At 42.4% G+C, this 22,831-nt stretch overlaps 1 protein-coding gene across 2 annotated transcripts in view; it reads left to right on the top strand.

Moving 5' to 3' along the window:
• BAHD1 (bromo adjacent homology domain containing 1) overlaps positions 1-22,831 on the top strand; it is a 127,531-nt gene that overhangs the window by 46,816 nt on the left and 57,884 nt on the right. Inside the window, exon 1 of one of the 2 annotated variants that reach the window (XM_040411825.1) lies at positions 13,872-13,976. The exons of the other annotated variant lie outside the window; for it this stretch is intronic. The gene's annotated coding sequence lies outside the window, so the exon portion shown is untranslated. Of the gene's footprint in view, positions 1-13,871; positions 13,977-22,831 lie in introns of those variants that run through there. 2 annotated transcript variants of the gene reach the window in all.

The raw sequence follows: 22,831 nt of genomic DNA, 5'->3' as shown, positions 1-22,831 counted from the left end.
CATATTCAACCTGGTATTAAGATACAATACACACTGGTATAAAGCTGATCAGAACAGACGATTTCCACCAAAATGAAAGGGGTTAATTATTAAAGGGGTTTTCAGGTAATAATTACAGTATACCTCCCGTACCTCTGTCCTAAAGGAGCGGCAGGTGGAGCATGCTCAATCATTCTTGATAGAACATCTGTAGATAGCTGAGTAGAGCACATTAGAGAAAGAAAGGCCCCCCACCAATCAGTAAGTTATCCCCTATGCAGTGGAGAGAGGATAACCTGTAGTTACTGGAGTACCCCTTTAAGTTATCAAATATATAGGAAGTGGAAAACAGTTCAAAGAACGTGGTATCTCTGTTCGGACAATAGGGTTCATTTACTAACAGTCCTTATGCTAGTTTTATGTGTAGACCCCATTTTGTGACTTTTTTTTTTTTTTTTACTTTCTTTATTAAAGCTCAAATATTAACAATCAATTTTATAAAAAAATATCAATATTAACATCTTTTTTCCCACCCGAAAAAAAAAAAAACAATCCCACCCACTACTCACCTATGATGCGTCTTACCCTTCACCACCACCCCTCAGTAAAGACCAAGGAGAGGTGGAGAAGGATGGAGGAAGGAGGAAGTCTAGGGACTCCAATCTCCCCAAATTCCAAGCCATTTTATCTCATTATTTCTTTGCTTATATAAAATATATTCATATCTCTTATTAGTATCCACCAAATTTATCCATGTATTCATGCTCGGATACATTATCTTAAACAAAAGGTTTTTCTTATATTGTTGACAACCCACCTTAGCAAGATCACCCAATACCCAGCATTCAGCAGTAAAAGGAATCAGCACGTTCAGTTTTCCCTCCAAGTATCTGTGAATAGTCCCCCAATATTGTTTCAGCTCTACACAGAACCAAAACATATGGAGATATCTGCATCCGAGGCATCACATCTAGGACAATTCGAATCGGTCCTAATACCACATCTCTTAAGCCAAAGGGGTGTAACATAAAGTCTGTGTAAAATATTAAACTGCACCACAACGTGATTAAAGTTATGTGAAACCAATTTTAGATCCTGAACTACCTTCTCCTGATCATCCGAGCATTCATTTTGCCAGGCCCTCTGTCCAGGAGAGAAGGTAACTCCAAATCGTGCTATAAGTAAATTTTTATAAAGTTGGGAAATCTTAATCCTTTGGCCCAAATTCCCTATCAAATCATTAAACTGTGTAGAAATGTGTATTTTAAGCCTATCTTTTTTTTTAATACTTAAAAGTGCCGATCTGAACTGCAAATACCGAAACCATAGTAGTTTCTGTGAGTTTTCTCTTTGTGACAATACCGTGAATGGAACTATATCCCCATTAATTACTACCTGTGCCACGTACAAAATATTACCTTTTTGCCAATATGAATCTCTACTTAGTTCAAGTAGAGTTTGAAAGTGCTTATTATGCCACAAAGGAGTACATCCCAATGAACCCTTCACTCCACACCAAAGTCTAATAGAGTACCATGCCTTCATAAAAAAAATTCTAGCGGATTTAAATTCCATATCAGAGTCGTTAAATTGATCAGACTCCAATAACGTAAAAAAATGATCATATGGAGATCTATTCACCAAATACCTACAGAGTGAACTGTCTTTCCACTCCCGAAAAAAGCAAAACTGTATAGCCAAAAAATAGCCTTTGAAGCAAGTGAGATTGCTCTAATTTAAGTCTTACACGTTTCCTCCCCCAAATTAAGTCATTAATAATTATTTCTATTAGTTTAAAAAACCTATCCCCAATCCAAACTTTAGAATTCCCTAAAGACATAAGGTAGCTGGGGGAGAATCACCATCTTAACTAGAGATATTCTATCCGCCTTAGATAAAGATAAACGAAGTTGTGTTGTTATTTTGGACCTTAGCTTATTTATCAATGGCATCAGATTAAGAGGAATAAAATCTTCCACCTTAGGAGAGATTGTAATACCTAAATACTCAAAGGACTCAGAAATCCTCAAAGTGTTCAAAATGTTCAACGGGGCATCATTGGGGAATACAGATTTATCTAAGGGCATAGTCTTATTATCCAATGGCATGAGGGTAGTTTTTTCCCAGTTTACGTCCAGACCTGAAACTTCACCAAAATGGTTTATCATTTGGATAATATTCGGTAAAGTAAAATGTGACTGTTGGATATAAAATAAAATATCATCTGCGTATAGAGAGATTCGATCTTCCGTTCCTAATACCCCAAACCCTAGAATCCTAGAGTCTTGTCTAACTCTAGCGGCCAGAGGTTCAATATAGATGTCAAATAACAGAGGAGAAAGTGGACATCCCTGGCGAGTGCCTCTGGTCATACAAAAACTTATTGTAAGTTGACCATTTATATTTAGTCTTGCAATAGGAGATCTATAAAGAAGTTTAATCATATTACTGAATCTCGGGCCAAAGCCCATCTTATGAAGCACTCTCCAAAGGAACCCCCACTCAACTCTATCAAAAGCCTTCGAGGCATCTATAGACAAAATGGATCGTGAGGCCCCTCCAGATGTCTGTAAATTAGCAAAGAGACGGTGTAGATTATAATGAGTCCCTTTATTAGGCATAAATCCACTTTGATCTGGATGTATAATTGATGTCATAACACTAGATAGCCTCATAGCTAAAATTTTAGACAGAAGTTTAACATCTATATTAAGAAGAGAAATAGGTCTATACAACCCCAAATCATTAGGGTCTTTACCCTTCTTTAATATAACTGTAATTACGGCCTCTGTCATTGTTTCTGGAAGGGTTCCCTCATTTATTGAATCAGAGAGTGTTCTCCACAGATGCGGAAGAATAGCCTCCCTATATTTGCGATAAAACTCATACGGAAATCCATCCAATCCAGGGGAGGAATTACCTGAACAAGCTTTAATTGAATCCTCTACCTCTTGAAGATATAAATACATCTCCAACCGTTCTTTTTGATTATCTGTCAGAGCTGGAAAGGAAATAGATTCCAAATATGAGTCAATCTTTTCCTCTGGGAGAACTCTCTCTGATTTATATAATTCACTAAAATAGTTTTATGAATATTTCCATTATTTCCTCCTGATCTTCTACAATAGTCTGTCACGGATGGTGTTGCAGAAAGCTGGAACTTATAAATAAACATCCGACTGGCTTGATCCCAAACTAAGGAGCATATGGGTGAGCCCTATAAAACCCCTAGAGCTCTCCCTGACTGCTATGCCCATGCAAAGGTCTTTATGGTAGACGATTTCATGCCCACGTACCTAATACTATGTGAAAACCCTATAATAGTGAGGGGACACGACCACCGGCTCCCTGCATTTAATACGGACAGAGTCAGGGTCACCTAGAATCAAGCCAGCAAGGAAACACAAATAAAGGAAAAATACTTATCTTGAGGAATCAGCAGCAGAAGCCTCCAGCAGTGAACACAATCCAGGAAGTAGTATAAACCGCAAACTGAGGCAGTATGGGAGGGAATATAAAGGGAGGCAATTAGTGTAAATAGGTGACAGCTGGAAGAAGGAAAGGAGATGACAAAGTGAAACCAAAACAAAGAACGTTATGCAAGAGGTAGAGAAGAACGTCTGCCAGACCTTCTCAGAGAACTGGCGGTGACATAGTCCCATCAGGGGCGCGGATGCTACAGATCTCTTTCTTTGGACCCTGGCTAGCTATTACCCTGGCCAGCATCTTCCCAGGGCGTCCTGCCTCAGAAAAGTATTTTTGTCCTTAAAAGAATAACCTCTGTTGAGCTTTATCCAGAAGAAAGTCAGAAAGGGCCTGACTTGTCTTCTGCATATTCTCTCTATCTTCCTCTGTTTTTGAGTTAACATATCCTGCCATTCCCACCGCAACTGCTTCCTCTAGTTCTTTCTCCTTCTTTGCATAGCGTTTAGTCAAATTCGCAATTGTACTGATGAAGATCCCTCTCATAACCGCTTTAAATGCATCCCAGACGTATTGAGATTTAGCTGAAGCAATTTTTTTATCCCAAAAATAAATAATCTCATTTTCTATCTGGTTATGATTATCAATTATTAATAGCCAGTGGAGATTCAATCTAAATGGGGGTTTCAGTCTAAAATTATTCCTGACCATGCATAGCTCTATTAAAAAAGGAACATGATCTGAAACAGATCTGGTCTCATATTTCATATGTCTAATACAATTTAAATATCCTTTATTTATCAAGGCCAGATCAATTCTAGACATTGAGCTTCCAGATTTACTAATACAGGCGTAAGCTCTTTATCCTTTGAATAGATATTCCCAAACATCCAAAAAAGGCCCACCTCTCGGCAAAACCGAGCCAAGGGGGACCCCTGGGCCGGGGAATAACCATTCCCTCCCATGGAGATCCTATCTACCTCTGGGTTCATCACACAGTTAAAATCCCCATTTACTATAACCAGACATTCAGGCCACTGATCCACAAACGCCATCAAACAGGTCAATACTTGCATAGAGAAATGAGGGGGAATATAAATAAAGGCCAGAATACATAACTTCCCATCAAGCCTACCATGGAGAAAGACATATCTTCTCTGTCTATCCACAGAGGATGCCAAACATAAAAGATTAATCTGTTTGTGGATTAAAACTGTAACTCCTCTAGAATAACTAGTATATGTGGAATTGTAGACCTGTGTAGCCCACCTCCCCCCAAGTCGAAAAATCGTATCCTGTGTCAAATGGGTTTCTACCAAGCTAACAATTGCCGGTAGGTGTCTCCTTATCAAATCTGAAACCGCCTGCCTTTTTATCTTATCCCCCAGGCCCCGCACATTCCAAGTTAGTATTCTTGTAATCATCAATTAATCCTAAAGCATCCAGCTAATAGAGTCCTCAGGCTTCACTCCATTCCCTACCTCCAAAAAAGACGCATCATAACCCACCTTCCCCGCTCACACCCATAGACCCCCGAATCCCCCTTGATCTGTAACTAAAAGTGACAGACCTCTTAACTTGGATCATCCTTTCCCCCCTCCCTCAACCGAACCTCCATCCATGAAAAAAAAGCTAATTTTAAACATTATTCCTATCGAGCCAGTCAGTGGCCGCCTCCGGAGTATCAAAAAAAAAGCACACATTCATTGAACACAATCCTTAACTTAGCTGGATACAAAAAGGAGTACCTAATATCGTTGCCCTGAAGACGTTTTTTAACATCAAAAAAAGTACGCCTCTTATCTTGAACTTCTTTTGAAAAGTCCGGAAAAAAATGAAGTTTACAGCCATTGTACAAAACCGGAGAAGAATCCTGTGCTCGCCTCAAGATCATATCTCTATCGCAGGCCACTAACATCTTGATAATTACAGTCCTTGGTGGCTTCCCCGGAGTAGATTTACCACCAAGAATTCGATGGGCCCTTTCAATTAAAAACAGTGATGAAAAATGTTCCTTCCCAAAATTATCAAAAATTATAGATTGTATCGTTCCCGCTAAGTTTTTATCATCAGATGATTCTGCTAAGCCAATAATTCGTACATTGCATGTTCTTGACCGATCTTCTAGGTCCACCGTTTTCTTTTTCAGGTGGTTATAATCTATTTTTATTATAGTGTTCTCCGCTTTTAATACATTCACTTCTTGCTCCAAATCATTCACTGTATTTTCTAATTCTTTAATTCTGTTACAAATCTTTGATAAATCGTCTTTAATAATAAGAACATCTGTCTGTACTGATCCCAGTTGGATCGCAATATTTTGTATCGCCTTTCCATTATTTTTAACAGTGGATAGAATCTCCTCTAATGGGCAGAGACTCCTATAGATAACTCTGCCCATTAGAGACTCCTATGGATAACTCTGCCCATTAGAATCTCCTCTAATGGGCAGAGTTATCCATAGGAGTCTCTCCGTCTCCCATAAGGGGGTCCCCCTCCGGTGCCTCCTCCGATCTAAATTCAGATGTAATTTTTCTTATATTAGTGTCCTGCCTCCCTTTTTTGTCCAGACCTGGTATTTAAGTTTGGTGATCTAAAAAATTTATCAATTCTAGAAGGCTCTGTTTGTTTCTGTCCTGACTTAACCGAGGTCAAGTCAGTTGAACGTCTATTCTGTTTTGGAGCCATCTTTTCTTTGTAGTCTCTTTCCCGTCTGTCTTCCCCCTTTTTTTTTTCCTCTTTTTTTTTTTTTCTTCTTTCACTCTTTTTATAAATTTTATTCTTATTCTCCCCCCTTTTCTTTCTTTTTCCCCTTTTCTTTTTTCCCCCCCTTTTTTTCCCCCCTTTCTTTCCCCCTTTTTTTTTTCCCTTTCCTCGTTTTTCTTTCTTCTTTTTTTTTTTTCCCGCTCCTCTTCTTAAATTCTCCTTTTTATTCTAGTCACCCTCTCTCCTCTCCGTCCTCTTTTTATTTATTTTTTCCTACCCCAGTATAGACTTAATACATCCTTTTTTTCTTCAGGCTTCCATTGAAAAAGTTAGTAGTTAATTGAAACAACTGGGGAATAGGGGAATAGGAGTCAGAAAAATATTAGTATCAAAACGGGGTTAGGAGGTGATTAGGAGAATTAGGAGAGGTTCAAATGGAGCTAAATGAGGCAGCGAGATAAACACGAGGCCCGGGGAGCCAGATAGAAACACCAAAAAGAAAAAAGGTCCAGGTTATGGGAGAATAACATAGGATAGGATAGATCTCACCAATCCATGGTCTTCCCAAGGTCTTCCGATATAGTTCAGCCCGCAATCCAAACCTGAAGAGCCCTGCAGAAATAGCAGAGAAACCGGGCAGCAAGACCAAGGTAGCAGAGGAACGATAAAGGGGTCCGGAAGACAGGGAATCGGCATCCAGACGGGGCCAGGACGGCTGTGAAGGGGGCAGCAGAAGGAGACCGGGTGGCGTCCAAGTCACGGCGGGGGAAACAGCTCGACACACGGAGGGGGGGTCACCATAAACAGACAGCTGCACTTCACCCCACAAGCAAAAGGGCGGGCAGGCGATCTTCCAGACCGGGTAAGCTCACAGCCCCCGGGGAGACAATAACGGGGTCGGTGCCTTCTCCAGAGCAAAATCCAGCATGGCGTCCACTGCATGCTACGGAGGTTCCGACGTTGGAGGGGGAGGGAGAGCGCAACGCTACACGTTCACGTCATCACGTCCTCTCGTCTCCAAGTGAGCAACAACATCCTTCCCATTTGTGACTTTAATGCCTGTACGACAATATGTACTGCCCTCAGCACTGCGGAGTGGTGGGGCCGTGGAAGGGGCCAGGCCACCAGGCCATCAGCCCTAGTAAATTTATGAACATTTACGCTAATGATTGAAATATACTCCAGTCAGGGGCTGTAGTAGATTTCACTCCAGGTGCATGGACTGGCGGGGGATGCACCTTATTTATTGCTCCGGGGGTATAAAAATCAGTGATCAGCTGTTTGAAGAGGCCACGACTCTACACCATGACCTCTTCCTGGACCAGTGACGACATTTTCATCAGTCACGTGACCTAGGTGCAGCTCAGTCCCATTCAAGTGACTAGGCTTGGGCTGCAATACCGAGCTTAGCCACTATACAATGTACGGCGCTGTGCTTGGTGAGCTGTAAAGAGGCCGCTGATTGGTGGCGGTGCCAGGTGTTGGAACCTTATGATCAATGGTTTCTTCCCGGAAAACCACTTTAATGGCCATTATGACAAACCAAAATGTTGCCTTTTTCATACTATGCTGAATACTAATCCATGATTAATGTATGATGTAAAAAATAAAAATCAGACATCATATAGAACATGATGTCTAACAAATCGAGAACCAGCCCTGTACCTCACATGGCTCCAGAGATCTCCACATTCAAGCTGGGGCGGGCCCTTTCTCTGGGACTGTGAACAGTCTGCTGAAGCCGGTGGCAGTTGAAGGAAGGAATTGAGCATGTGCGTCCACCTCAGTGAGGTGGACAGAGAAATTGTAAGAACAGCAAACAGCAGGTGGCGCTATACAGATATAGTTTATTGAATATCTCAGTGGCTATGCTAAATCTTTTATTACGTGCTATTACAAAAGTATTCAGATCCAGGTGGTGGTTTGAAAACTGTAGAATATTTTTCATTTTTCATCAGTTTTACATTTTCATCAAGTGCCTTGGAAACTCTTTTCTTCTTTGTAACTGTAATTTCATAAAACTACTTTAACCTTAATACTGGATACTGACCAAAAGAGGACCTGCCCTACAATTCTGGAACACGTGTTCATATAACTCTATGTTATGCCATTTCTTTATTATTCCTGCTAGAAGTTTATGAAGGAAGTGCCAGCAGTCTGCAATAAAGGTGTGTGCACTGGCAGCACTGATTAGATCATGTCTGACTGCGCAGGGAAACACCCCCAACTGGTAACACCCATCTGGACCTTCATTGCACACTGCCAGGATTCGGAATTCATTCATAACTTCTAGTAGGAATAATAAAGGAATGGCACAACATAGAGCCATAAGAATAGATGCTTCCGGATTGTCATTACATGGGGATGCAAGTAATTATTTTTAGGCTATAAAAAAGATTTTATGTGATTTAACTAGGGCTTTATTTTTTTTTACCAATGGAGGAAGTTAGTTTTTGCTTGAGTGCGTTGGTGTACTTTACGCTATTAGATGTTATATGCTGCTTGATACATTTGGTGCGTCTTTAAACTTAACACTTATGACTAGATAGGCTGCTCCAGTGGTTGAAACTTTTGGAAATGGTCATTATTGTATCTTCATGGCTATGTGGTCATCCAAATTTTGGGCATAGTCCTTTTATTGTTGAGCTGCACTTGTGGGAGGTACTATGGATTGGTAGGTATGGTAGGTAAGTACTGTGTGTGGCTAGTGCCTGTCAGAACATTACATTAGGTCTGCACTAGATTTGGAAGAGCGGAATGGGTAATAAGGGCTGGCTGGTCATGACTGGGGCTCCCAGAGGACATCCTGGTCTACAGTCTGCTGAAGAGCTGCACTCAGTGATATTGATCATATCATTTGCTATTTAGCCAATTTTGTGATATTTTTAGTCATGTTGAAGATGTGTTAGATACTGAATCCATGAATCTTGTAGTCTAATATCTCACTGTAAATAGCAATTATGATAGAAATAGAACTAGACAAACATCTACTCAATAAAAGGCTCGAACGTACAGAAAGAATTCACACTTACTGAGGTGCTGATTAAAGACATGAAAAAGCAGAAGCGACCCTGGAGAATATTTCTGGGAATTGTCTGTGGTCATGTGGAACCTTTGAGAGCCCCTCAGAATTCTCCATCTAAATTTGACCTAAAACTACATCAGATGTTCACACAAGTCCTAAAAGTGGATAAAGATAACTAAATAAATCAAAAATATTAGACCTGGTCATTTATTTATTGAGGAAAATTATCTAATATCAAGTGTGTGAGTGGCAAAAGTATGTGAACCTTTAGGGTTAGCAGATAATTTGAAGGCGAAGGCAGAGCTCCATAGGAATGGACCAAATATCCCATAGGCTGCAATGGTAATTCGTTGCAGTATATGGGACAAGTGATCTAACAATCTCATGTTCAAGTTCCCTAAGGGGACTTAATAAAAAGGAAAAAGGCATCATCATTCTTCTCCCCTTCATCATTCTTCTCCCCTTCATCATCATTCTTCTCCCCTTCATCATCATTCTTCTCCCCTTCATCATCATTCTTCTCCCCTTCATCATCATTCTTCTCCCCTTCATCATCATTCTTCTCCCCTTCATCATCATTCTTCTCCCCTTCATCATTCTTCTCCCCTTCATCATCATTCTTCTCTCCTTCATCATCATTCTTCTCCCCTTCATCATCATTCTTCTCTCCTTCGTCATCATTCTTCTCTCCTTCATCATCATTCTTCTCTCCTTCATCATCATTCTTCTCCCCTTCATCATTCTTCTGAACCTGATCCACCGCCAAACATCCACACCCCATGCACTCAGAAGCACTACAGATATCAGCTGGTGACGGCTCATGCAGTCTTGTATCTACTCCCCTATTGTCTTAAGATGGCCGGACCGTTGTACAAAACAAGCACTTTTTACCTTCTGTGTCCCCACTATCTCCTCATAGATTGTAAGCTCTTGGGAGCAGGGCCCTCATTCCTCTTGTTTTCATTGTAGACTTGTTTGTTGCTGGAATATGTTGGCGCTATATAAATAAAGATTATTATTATTGCTATTATTTTTAACCCCTTCTACCCCGGGCCAGTTTTCGCCTACCTGCCCAGGCCATTTTTTGCAAATCTGACATGTGTCACTTTATGTGGTAATAGCTGTGCAACACTTTTACTTATTCAAGCCATTCTGAGATTGTTTTCTCGTGACACATTGTACTTCATGACAGTCATAAATTTGAGTCAATATATTTTACCTTTATTTGTGAAAAAATCCCAAATTTACCAAAAAATTTTAAAAATTCCCAAATTTTCTAATTTCTATTTCTCTACTTTTATAATAGATGGTGAAACCTCATATAATAGGTATTACTTTACATTCCCCATATGTCTACTTCATGTTTGGATTATTTTGAAAATTACATTTTATTTTTTGGGGACGTTAGAAGTTTGGAAGCAAATCTTGAAATTTCCAAAACCCACTTTTTAAGGAATAGTTTAGGTCTGAAGTCACTTTGTGAGGCTTACATAATAGAAACCACCCAAAAATGACCCCATTTCAGAAACTACACCCCTCAAGGTATTCAAAACTGATTTTACAAACTTTGTTAACCCTTTAGGTGTTCCACAAGAATTAATGGAGAATGGAGATTCAATTTCTGAATTTCGCTTTTTTGGCAGATTTTAAATTTTAATCCATTTTTTCCAGTAGCAAAGCAAGGGTTAACAGCCAAACAAAACTCAATATTTATTACCCAGATTCCGCGCTTTACAGAAACACCCCACATGTGGTCGTAAACTGCTGTATGGCCACACGGCAGGGCGCAGAAGGAAAGGAACGCCATATGGTTTTTGGAAGGCAGATTTAGCTGAACTGGCAGTTAGATGCCATGTCCCATTTGAAGCCCCCCTGATGCACCCCTACAGTAGAAACTCAAAAAAGTTACCACATTTTGGAAACTACGGGATAAGGGGCCAGTTTTATTGGTACTATTTTGGGGTACATATGATTTTTAATTGCTCTATATTTACGTTTTTTTGTGAGGCAAGGTAACCGAAAAATGTATGTTTTGGCACGTTTTTATTTTTAACAACATTCATCTGACAGGTTAGATCATGCGCTATTTTTATCGAGCAGGTTGTTACGGACGCAATGATATCAAATATGTCTACTTTCTATGATGTTTGTTTCAGTTTTACATAATAAAGCATTTTTTAAAACAAAAATTAGGTTTTTGTATCCCCATTTTCTGAACGCCCTATTTAATTTTTTTTTCTGCCGATCGCCTTGTGCAGGGGTTCGTTTTTTGCAGGAAGAATTGACGTTTTTATTGGTACCATTTTTGGGTACATATGTTTTTTTGATCATTCATTATTACACTTTATGGGACAAGGTGACCAAAAAATTGGTTGTTTTGGCGTAGTTTTTATCTATTTATTTTTACACCGTTCACCTGAGGGATTAGGTAATGTGACTTTTTTTAATAGAGCAGATCGTTACGGACGTGGCAATACCTCATATGTACACTTTTTCTTATTTATTTAAGTTTTACACAATAATAGCATTTTTTAAACCAAAATAATATTTTAGTGTACCCATAGTCTGAAAGCCATAGCTTTTTTATTTTTTGACCAATTGTCTTAGGTAGGATCTCAGTTTTTGCGGGATGAGGTGACGGCTTGATTGGTACTATTGTGGGGGGCATAAGCCTTTTTGATCGCTTGCTGTTGCATCTTTTGTGATGTAAGGTGACAAAAATGGCTTTTTTAAATATATATATTTTTTTTACGGTGTTCACCTGAGGGGTTAGGTCATGTGATATTTTTATAGAGCTGGTTGTTACGGACGTGGAGATACCTAATATGTATATATTTTTTTATGTATTTCACTTTAGCACAATAATAGCAGTTTTGAAACAAAAAAAATGATGTTTTAGTGTCTCCATGTTCGGAGAGCTATAGTTATTAAATTTTTTGGGCGATTGTCTTAAGTATGGGTTCATTTTTTGCGGGATGAGGTGACTGTTTTATTGATACCATTTTGTGGGACATACACCTTTTTGATCGCTTAGTGTTGCACTTTGTGTGATGTAAGGTGCTAGGGGGATGTTAGAATATGGCAGTATAAAGCAAAAATCTTTTTTTTTTCAAAGTTTTCATTTTTTTTCTAAGGATTAAAACACAAAAAAACGATATAAATGTGGTATCGCTGTAATTGTGTTGAGCTGGAGAATGAAAGTGACAGGAATACTGTAAAAACAACTGGGGTCATTTATCAAACTAGTGTAAAGTAGAACTGGCTTAGTTGCCCATAGCAACCAATCAGATTCCACCTTTCACTTTGAAAGCTCCTTTGGAAAAATGAAAGGTAGAATCTGATTGGCTGCTATGGGCAACTAAGCCAGTTCTACTTTACACCAGTTTTCATAAATGACCCCAATTTTTTTTTGCAATTTCATCCTATTTGTCGGGGAGGGTTCTTTCTCAGGGGGCACGTCCTTTCTGCAGCAGCTCTCTCCCTGTCACAACTTAGGGGGTGTATCCTTTCTGCAGCAGCTCTCTCCCTGTCGCCACTTAGGGGGTGTATCCTTTCTGCTGCAGCTCTCTCCCTGTCACCACTTAGGGGGTGTATCCTTTCTGCAGCAGCTCTCTCCCTGTCACCACTTAGGGGGTGTATCCTTTCTGCAGCAGCTCTCTCCCTGTCGCCACTTAGGGGGTGTATCCTTTCTGCTGCAGCTCTCTCCCTGTCGCCACTTAGGGGGTGTATCCTTTCTGCAGCAGCTCTTTCCTTGTGACTGTCACATCTTCTAACGTTTGGCTGGTGATAGCTGAAGGACAGAACTGAGCATGTGTGACCACCTCAGTGATCTTACCGAGGTGGACAGAGAAATAAGGAAAAGAACAGCAGGTGGCGCTATACAGAAAACATTTTACTGAATGACTCAGTGGCTAGGCTACATTTCTGATTACATACAATTGCAAAAGTATTCAGATCCAGGAGCTTCTTTTGAAAACTGTTGAATATATCTTTTGGTGGGACAACCCCTTTAGGCTTCCCGTACACATTTATGGGACTTCGAGAATTCGCGAATATTTAGAATATAGTGATATATATTCGTAATTTCGAATGCATTAGGACAAAACTGATCCGTTTTGGACGGAGCCCTGAACGGATCTCGCAAACGGAAAGCCAATTTCTAGGGGACCATGCAGACATCTGCAATTTTTGGCGGATCCTTGTGGCCACGTTCCACCAGTGATAAGACACGTGGATCCACGTGGGGCGTAATACGGAGACCGCCGCGCGCACGAGGTGACAGAACCAAGTGTGGTGAAGTCACTGATGATGGGAAACCAAGGTGACTACTATGAGGGGCATTCTAGCCACTGGGTATGCCTGGCACTACATGTGCAGTGTGGGTGACTCGGCTTTATCATGGCAGAGCTGCCTCATCCCGTCACTGCGACATTGCCCGCTCCGTGTGACAGGGTGGCACGTGGGTGCCCGGGGTGACGGCGCCCCCCAGTCCCCGGGGTGTGTGAGGCACAGCCTCAGCCCAGCTCATTACTGGAGCCTTATCGCCCTCAGCTCCCCCTCACAATTGGCCCTTCGCGACGGTCAGTCCGTCATTGGCTCCGGGAGCCTCTCTGCCTTCTCATTGGTCAGCCGGGCCAGTGCCGTTCTCCGCTGATTGGACGGCAGGGAGAGCTCAGCGCTCGCCCCTTATTGGTCAGAGCTACTCCGAGCGCAACCATTGGCCTTAGGGGGCGTAGCAGGAAGACTGTCAGAGCGAGCTGCGGCGTAGCGGATCCGGGGGCTTGGAGCCCTCCCCTCCCGCCCCCTTCAGAGCCGCGCCGTGTGGACTGCCCGCTGGTGACAGGTAAGCGTGTGACAGTGGCGTGGGTGGGAATGCGGTGACAACACGAGGGTCCCGGGAGCACCGTGTGCGGCGCTCCAGATGGAGAGCCGGGTGACAGGGGCAGGTGTCACCCCCGGGGGGAGGATGGGGATGCACGTCCGTGTGTGATGGCTGGACCTGCGTCATGTACCTGCTCGGGTGAGAACACCGACATCTGCCCGAAGTTGGCCCGCCAGGAGCGATGACATTACATAACGGGGGTTGTAGTCCTACAGGAGATGATGGGAGTGCTGCACGAGGCAGCGGACTGCACGGGAGCCCCGGGTTATTTCAGCTGCGTTCACGGGACTGTGAGAAAAACGGCGAATTTAACGGGTGTCTGACTGAGAAACGGCACAAACTATTGATGTCAGGAGCTGTCAAAACATGGCAGTGTGAATGGAGCCATAGACTGTACTGGTTCTGGGAGGACAGTGTGACTGGAGCCATAGACTGTACTGGTTCTGAGAGGACAGTGTGACTGGAGCCATAGACTGTACTGGTTCTGAGAGGACAGTGTGACTGGAGCCATAGACTGCACTGGTTCTGAGAGGACAGTGTGACTGGAGCCATAGACTGCACTGGTTCTGAGAGGACAGTGTGACTGGAGCCATAGACTGCACTGGTTCTGAGAGGACAGTGTGACTGGAGTACTGGTTCTGAGAGGACAGTGTGACTGGAGCCATAGACTGTACTGGTTCTGGGAGGACAGTGTGACTGGAGCCATAGACTGTACTGGTTCTGAGAGGACAGTGTGAATGGAGCCATAGACTGCACTGGTTCTGGGAGGACAGTGTGACTGGAGCCATAGACTGCACTGGTTCTGAGAGGACAGTGTGACTGGAGCCATAGACTGTACTGGTTCTGAGAGGACAGTGTGAATGGACCCATAGACTGCACTGGTTCTGGGAGGACAGTGTGACTGGAGCCATAGACTGCACTGGTTCTGAGAGGACAGTGTGACTGGAGCCATAGACTGTACTGGTTCTGAGAGGACAGTGTGACTGGAGCCATAGACTGCACTGGTTCTGAGAGGACAGTGTGACTGGAGCCATAGACTGCACTGGTTCTGAGAGGACAGTGTGACTGGAGCCATAGACTGCACTGGTTCTGAGAGGACAGTGTGACTGGAGTACTGGTTCTGAGAGGACAGTGTGACTGGAGCCATAGACTGTACTGGTTCTGGGAGGACAGTGTGACTGGAGCCATAGACTGTACTGGTTCTGAGAGGACAGTGTGAATGGAGCCATAGACTGCACTGGTTCTGGGAGGACAGTGTGACTGGAGCCATAGACTGCACTGGTTCTGAGAGGACAGTGTGACTGGAGCCATAGACTGTACTGGTTCTGAGAGGACAGTGTGAATGGACCCATAGACTGCACTGGTTCTGGGAGGACAGTGTGACTGGAGCCATAGACTGCACTGGTTCTGAGAGGACAGTGTGACTGGACCCATAGACTGCACTGGTTCTGAGAGGACAGTGTGACTGGAGCCATAGACTGCACTGGTTCTGAGAGGACAGTGTGACTGGAGTACTGGTTCTGAGAGGACAGTGTGACTGGAGCCATAGACTGTACTGGTTCTGGGAGGACAGTGTGAATGGAGCCATAGACTGCACTGGTTCTGAGAGGACAGTGTGAATGGAGCCATAGACTGCACTGGTTCTGGGAGGACAGTGTGACTGGAGCCATAGACTGCACTGGTTCTGAGAGGACAGTGTGACTGGAGCCATAGACTGCACTGGTTCTGAGAGGACAGTGTGACTGGAGCCATAGACTGTACTGGTTCTGAGAGGACAGTGTGAATGGAGCCATAGACTGCACTGGTTCTGGGAGGACAGTGTGAATGGAGCCATAGACTGCACTGGTTCTGAGAGGACAGTGTGACTGGAGCCATAGACTGCACTGGTTCTGAGAGGACAGTGTGACTGGAGCCATAGACTGCACTGGTTCTGGAAGGACAGTGTGACTGGAGCCATAGACTGCACTGGTTCTGAGAGGACAGTGTGAATGGAGCCATAGACTGCACTGGTTCTGGGAGGACAGTGTGAATGGACCCATAGACTGCACTGGTTCTGAGAGGACAGTGTGAATGGACCCATAGACTGCACTGGTTCTGAGAGGACAGTGTGAATGGACCCATAGACTGCACTGGTTCTGAGAGGACAGTGTGAATGGAGCCATAGACTGCACTGGTTCTGAGAGGACAGTGTGAATGGACCCATAGACTGCACTGGTTCTGAGAGGACAGTGTGAATGGACCCATAGACTGCACTGGTTCTGAGAGGACAGTGTGAATGGACCCATAGACTGCACTGGTTCTGGGAGGACAGTGTGAATGGACCCATAGACTGCACTGGTTCTGAGAGGACAGTGTAACTGGACCCATAGACTGTACTGGTTCTGAGAGGACAGTGTGACTGGACCCATAGACTGTACTGGTTCTGAGAGGACAGTGTGAATGGACCCATAGACTGTACTGGTTCTGAGAGGACAGTGTGACTGGAGCCATAGACTGCACTGGTTCTGCCCCTAGTTTCTGTATGCCTCATATCAAGCAGTGGCCGCTCTACACTGAGGCCCTTGATGTATGAAGGCCGCCATGCTTGAAGCAGCACACGGCGCTATAAACGTCTGGGGCGCTGCGCAGCAGAATCCGTGTAAGAACTCTTAGGAGCTTACAGTCCAGGGGACACGTGTCATCACACAGGACGTCGCCCACCGTCTTCTCTCATGAGCAGACTAAAAATATAAACGTTCAGACAGATACAAACACTTCTTCTTCTTCTTAAAGGAATTGTCTTCTTTTCGCTCCTTCCCATGAGCTGTTAGGAGGCAGGTACTGGACTATTCTGGTTGTCTCTGACACTGGTTCCTGGAGCGCTCCTGGTGGGTGACGTGTGTCTATCCATGAACGTGACACTAAGTGAGTGAGGAGCACAGCCAGGAGATGTCACCACCAAGGAACCCTTTAGAGAACCCAAGGGTGACAGGTGACACATGTGAATGCCGCATCTCGTCCTCCATGAGGTTCCTCTCTTTTAGAGAGTGAAGTTCTACAAGGGTTCTGTGGTAGCCTACAGCTCATAGACGGACATCAGATCCATGTTTCCCTGGAGGTAGACATTATGGTCCTCGGTCCCTGGACGGATCGGCTTAGAAATCTCTTTTACCTATTGTGGTGGCATAAGTAGACTTTGAGGTCAGTCCTATTGCCTTCTTCTGATGCTGTGAGCTGATGTTCTTGACTCTTGTGGGTTCCTCCTTGTAATTTTAACATTAGGACAAGTGCGAATTAACCCCTTCAGGACACAACTATTCTTTACCATTTTGCAAATCTGACGTGTCTTTTTTTTTTATGCGGTGATAACTCTGGAATGCTTTTATTTATCCAAGCCGTTCTGAGATAGTTTTATTGTGGCACCTCGTACTTCATGTTAGTGGTAAAGTGTCGTCCTAGTGGTTTATAGGCATTGTCCATAACTGGGATGGTATCATGTGATGCAAAAACGAGCTGCCATTGGGCAAACGGTGCCGAATCTACGTGTATCCTTTTTATTTCATGAAAGTTTTTATTGTTTTATGTATTTTTAGACAGTAAAGTCAATCGGCTCTCAAGAAATGTTAACAGTAACATTCAGTAAGAACCTAACTGGCCGACATTCTCTTCTTGTGTTAGTGCTGAATTTGAGTCGATATGTTTTACTATTATTTAAAAAAAAAAATAATAATAAAATGTACAGGAAATTAGAATTTCTCTGCTTTACGCTGCATAGAATAGTTCTTAATGATTTGTAAGTTTAGATACACAGTAAACTTTAATATTTTATATCATTCTTACACAAAGCATAAAAAAAAAAGTGTTGCCATTTTTCAAGAGCCATATTTTTTTATTTTTGCGGGATAAGGTGATATCATTTTTAAAAAAAAAATTTTTAAAAGATTTTTGGGGGTGTGGACTGTGAAGTGACCCTTAAATGGCAATTTTGACTCAGTATTTATTTTTTGCGAGGTTACGGATGTGGCGATACCAAATATGTATTATTATTATTTTTTTTCAGTTTTATACAATAAATAAAATTAAAAAATCATGTTTTTGTGTCGCCATATTTGTTTTAATTTTTCTGGTCAATGTTTTTTTGTGAGGGCACATTTTTTTTTTTATTATAGAGGTGCCGTTTTCATTACTTATGACTTTTTCATTGCTCAATATTATGCTTTTCGTGATGTGACCAAAAATTGGCTTTTAGTAGGCGGAGTTGATGGATTTGGTGTGTCCTTGACCTGTAGGGACAGGAACGGTGTCAGTTGTACAAATATATTCCTTCCGTTACGGGACCGTCGGTTACGGAATAGTCCTATATCGGATTACTACGTATAAAGTAGGACACAAGCGGATGTGACTGTAAGCGCCCTTACCGCTTCATACAGAGACCCATTCAGAAAGGTTTCTTTGCTCTGATATTATCAGTACTGGATTATCAGATGTTCCGGATTATTAAATTTAAAGGTTTAGAAAACGCTCTTCAGGGTTCAGGTAAATACAGCGCAGAATATCTCCAAAAATACTATTTTCTGCGCAGGAAACAAACTACCGTATATTATCATTATACTTTCTAGATTATCCGATGCCAGATTAGAGGACGTTCACGTAAAGGGCTCATTTACACACCGTTTTATGGAAAAACAGGAGCCTCCGTTCACACAGTATTTTTATTTAATAGGTTTTTTGCTTTTGGTGCATTTAAAAAAAAAACAAAAAAACACAAATTCTTTAAGTGTTTCCACTTCTAACTTTAATAATAGTGATTTAAAGAGACACTTCCCTCAGAAACATATTTTTTTTTTAACTCCATATTTATAGAGAATAATTTATTTTTATCATTTTTATTTTGTCAGTAGTTTCATTGAAAAATAATATACAAACTGTTGTCCAGAGAGATAAAACTCCTATATAGATAGGGATCCTATTGTTAGTTTTCTGCTGGGATGGAGAGATGTTATCTGCTAGTATAATAGTAGATTGGTAGGATGTGGATAACAGTTCTATGGATCTCTATGTAGGCCTGGGGAAAGCTGTCCACATGCCAGAACGGAGTCGCTCATCAGTGAATGGTCTGTTTGCTGTGCTAGAGGTCCAAACGAAGAGGAAGTTAAAGATCCAGGACTAGGAGTACATGGAGTGACTTCCCAAATTATATTCCGAAAACCATCTACCTGGCTGTAAATATATGACAGTGTCATGACACAATCTCGTGTACGACAAACAGTCCCGTGTACAGAGACCCACCTTTAGGGATTGTCTACAACTACTTTCTCCGACAGCCATGTGACAGATATTGCCGCTTTCATGTCGGTTTGCAAAGCCTTGATGGTCTCCTATAAATGCCTCTATCTTCTCTGCAGTAATCCCATAAAGAGCGCTACTCTCATCCTCCCCTCCGCCCGGCTGCCTTCTGAGCACAGTCTGTTGCAGGTGTATCTGTACAGCACAGGTTTAGGTCTAGAGCCTCTTTAGGTCTCTTTAGTTCAAGGCATCGACTTAACTCTATTTCGGACCAGGGAGAGCCTCCTGGGTTGGTACACTCTTGACAGGTGGGCATTGGATGGAGTGGTACACTCTGACAGGTGGGCATTGAATGGGGGGAGCAGAGCTGTGATGTGCCCCATGAACATCTGTGGAGCGTTGTTTTCTGGTCTCAGGTTCCTCACTTTAGTTCAGGATGTTGGGGGTGTTCTTGAAGCTGCTGTAATCTAATAGCTGACATGGTCCATGGACTCGTGCACGAAAGTATGTCCTGGAGTCTAGCGCTCCTCATATAATACTCCAAGTGCGGGAAGTAGGAGATGTACCGATATTATTGGTCTATGACTAGAAGAATTTCGGGACCACGAAACATGGATATGTTCTGCTGCCTGGGACTATTTATTGGTTCAGCCAGTGTATTAGTTTTGAAAGGGTCCTCCAAGATTTAGTAAAATGTGGCATTGGGTCATGTAAATAAAAAATAAATAAAAAACCCTTACCTTTAAAATGTCCCACTTGTCCCCCACCACCACTCCAATCCTGGCCACTCAGATCTCTGCCAGATCTGGACTGATGGCGTCATGTTCATAGGTCCTGTGACTGCCACAGTTAGTGGCTGGCCTAAACTGTCACACACATGTGAAGGACACCTCACTGCTGAGATCAGTAATTGGCTGCAGAAATCATGGAAGGACCGCCAGAACATTTAAAATGCGAGTAAGGTTGTTTTCATTTTACACTGCTACCTGAAGAAGTTTACAAAATCTTGGAGCACCTCCTTAGTAACGAGGGGCAGGACCAGGCTATAGATTGTAATTCAGAAACCCTTCGTTAAACCCAAGGTAGGCAGGTAAGGTTCTCCTAGAACTTTGTCAGGAATTTTCTGAAGGTTTTCTCATTGCTGGTTTGCCTTTGTTCACTCCTGGTGTAATAGATGGAGGACTCCTCCCAAACCTTGTACTCAATGATCAAAGTTCCTCAGGAGAGAAGATGAAAGGAGAGGGAGGACCACTTCTTATACTGTACATGACATCATGTGCTGTTCTGTTTGGAGAACTTTGTGACGTTTGTCTGGTGTTTCCTTTTACATGGAATGAGATTAGTGTTGATGACACGTATGTGGTCAACTTCTCTAAGCCTAGAAGATCCTACTAGTGACTATCCTGGGGAGGAATTCTTGCCTTATGTGACAGTCAGCCTCCGCTTGGCACGTGTCTCACCACCTTGACTCCAGAAAGATCTTGCCACCTGATGATTTAGGAAGTCTGATAATCTGACGCCTAGTTCCCACTCAGAACTGCAATATGACGCAGACCTAAAGCAGAAGGATGAATAAACCCCTAATAAGAGAGTGCCGTCATCAGAAGTAAGCATGCCGCTCTTCCCGAGCCATTATAGCAGACACTCTATGGGAAGGGGACATGTACCGTACGGTACGGAAAGTGCTGCATCAACTGATATAGGAGACCATATAGGTGTCCGCAGACACGTCATGTCATTTATATGATGTGTCTGTGTTCATGGTGATGCTGAAACAAATTGTGGTGTCATTAATTTGGAGGAAAATGAAGCCTGTAGAGAGGTGTCACAGTGGTGTGTGGGCAACTGGCACAGCACCAGCGTTATGCCATGCTAGGACACTGGCGCCATGTTGTTTGTTACCAGCACTTAGATGAACCGCAGTATAATTACTGACATCTTGTGATTGCACATGAATCTGCTGTCAGTGTCTGTCTGCGCTCCTGAGTGTGGAGGTCTTCTGTCTGTGGTGGGGGGCCGTATACACAATGTTCTGTTGTGACATGTATAGGAACAATGCAGTAAAACCGGGCACATAAAGGACTCGTACAGTAATACTGGGCATATTATACAGTTATACTGGGCACACATAGGAACCATACACTAATACTGGGCAGATTATACAGTAATACTGGGCATATTATACAGTAATGCCGGGCATACATGGGAACCATACAGTAATACTGGGCATATTATACCGTAATACTGGGCAAATATAGGAACCATACACTAATAAGCATATTATACAGTAATACTGGGCATATATAGGAACCATACAGTAATACTGGGCACATATAGGCACCATACAGTAATATTGGGCATACTATACAGTAATACTGGGCAGATTATACAGTAATACTGGGCACATATAGGCACCATACAGTAATACTGGGCACATATAGGCACCATACAGTAATACTGGGCAGATTATACAGTAATACTGGGCACATATAGGAACCATACAGTAATACTGGGCAGATTATACAGTAATACTGGGCACATATATAGGAACCATACAGTAATACTGGGCATATATAGGAACCATACAGTAATACTGGGCATATTATACAGTAATACTGGGCACATATAGGAACCATACAGTAATACTGGGCAGATTATACAGTAATACTGGGCACATATACAAACCATACAGTAATACTGGGCACATATAGGAACCATACAGTAATACTGGGCATATATACAAACCATACAGTAATACTGGGCACATATAGGAACCATACAGTAATACTGGGCAGATTATGCAGTAATACTGAGCACATATAGGAACCATACAGTAATACTGGGCATACTATACAGTAATACTGGGCAGATTATACAGTAATACTGGGCACATATAGGAACCATACAGTAATACTGGGCACATATAGGCACCATACAGTAATACTGGGCAGATTATACAGTAATACTGAGCACATATAGGAACCATACAGTAATACTGAGCACATATAGGAACCATACAGTAATACTGGGCACATATAGGAACCATACAGTAATACTGGGCAGATTATACAGTAATACTGGGCACATATACGAACCATACAGTAATACTGGGCAGATTATGCAGTAATACTGGGCACATATAGGAACCATACAGTAATACCGGGCACATATAGGAACCATACAGTAATACTGGGCACATATAGGAACCATACAGTAATACTGGGCACATATAGGCACCATACAGTAATACTGGGCAGATTATACAGTAATACTGAGCACATATAGGAACCATACAGTAATACTGAGCACATATAGGAACCATACAGTAATACTGAGCACATATAGGAACCATACAGTAATACTGGGCATATTATACAGTTATACTGGGCACATATAGGAACCATACAGTAATACTGGGCAGATTATACAGTAATACTGGGCACACATAGGAACCATACAGTAATACTGGGCAGATTATACAGTATTACTGGGCACATATAGGAACCATACAGTAATACTGGGCAGATTATACAGTATTACTGGGCACATAT

This window comes from Bufo bufo, chromosome 11 (assembly GCF_905171765.1).
Source record: "Bufo bufo chromosome 11, aBufBuf1.1, whole genome shotgun sequence".
NCBI classification, from domain to species: domain Eukaryota; kingdom Metazoa; phylum Chordata; class Amphibia; order Anura; family Bufonidae; genus Bufo; species Bufo bufo.
Note: the sequence above shows the minus strand (reverse complement) of the source record. Positions and strands in the feature narration are given on the sequence as shown.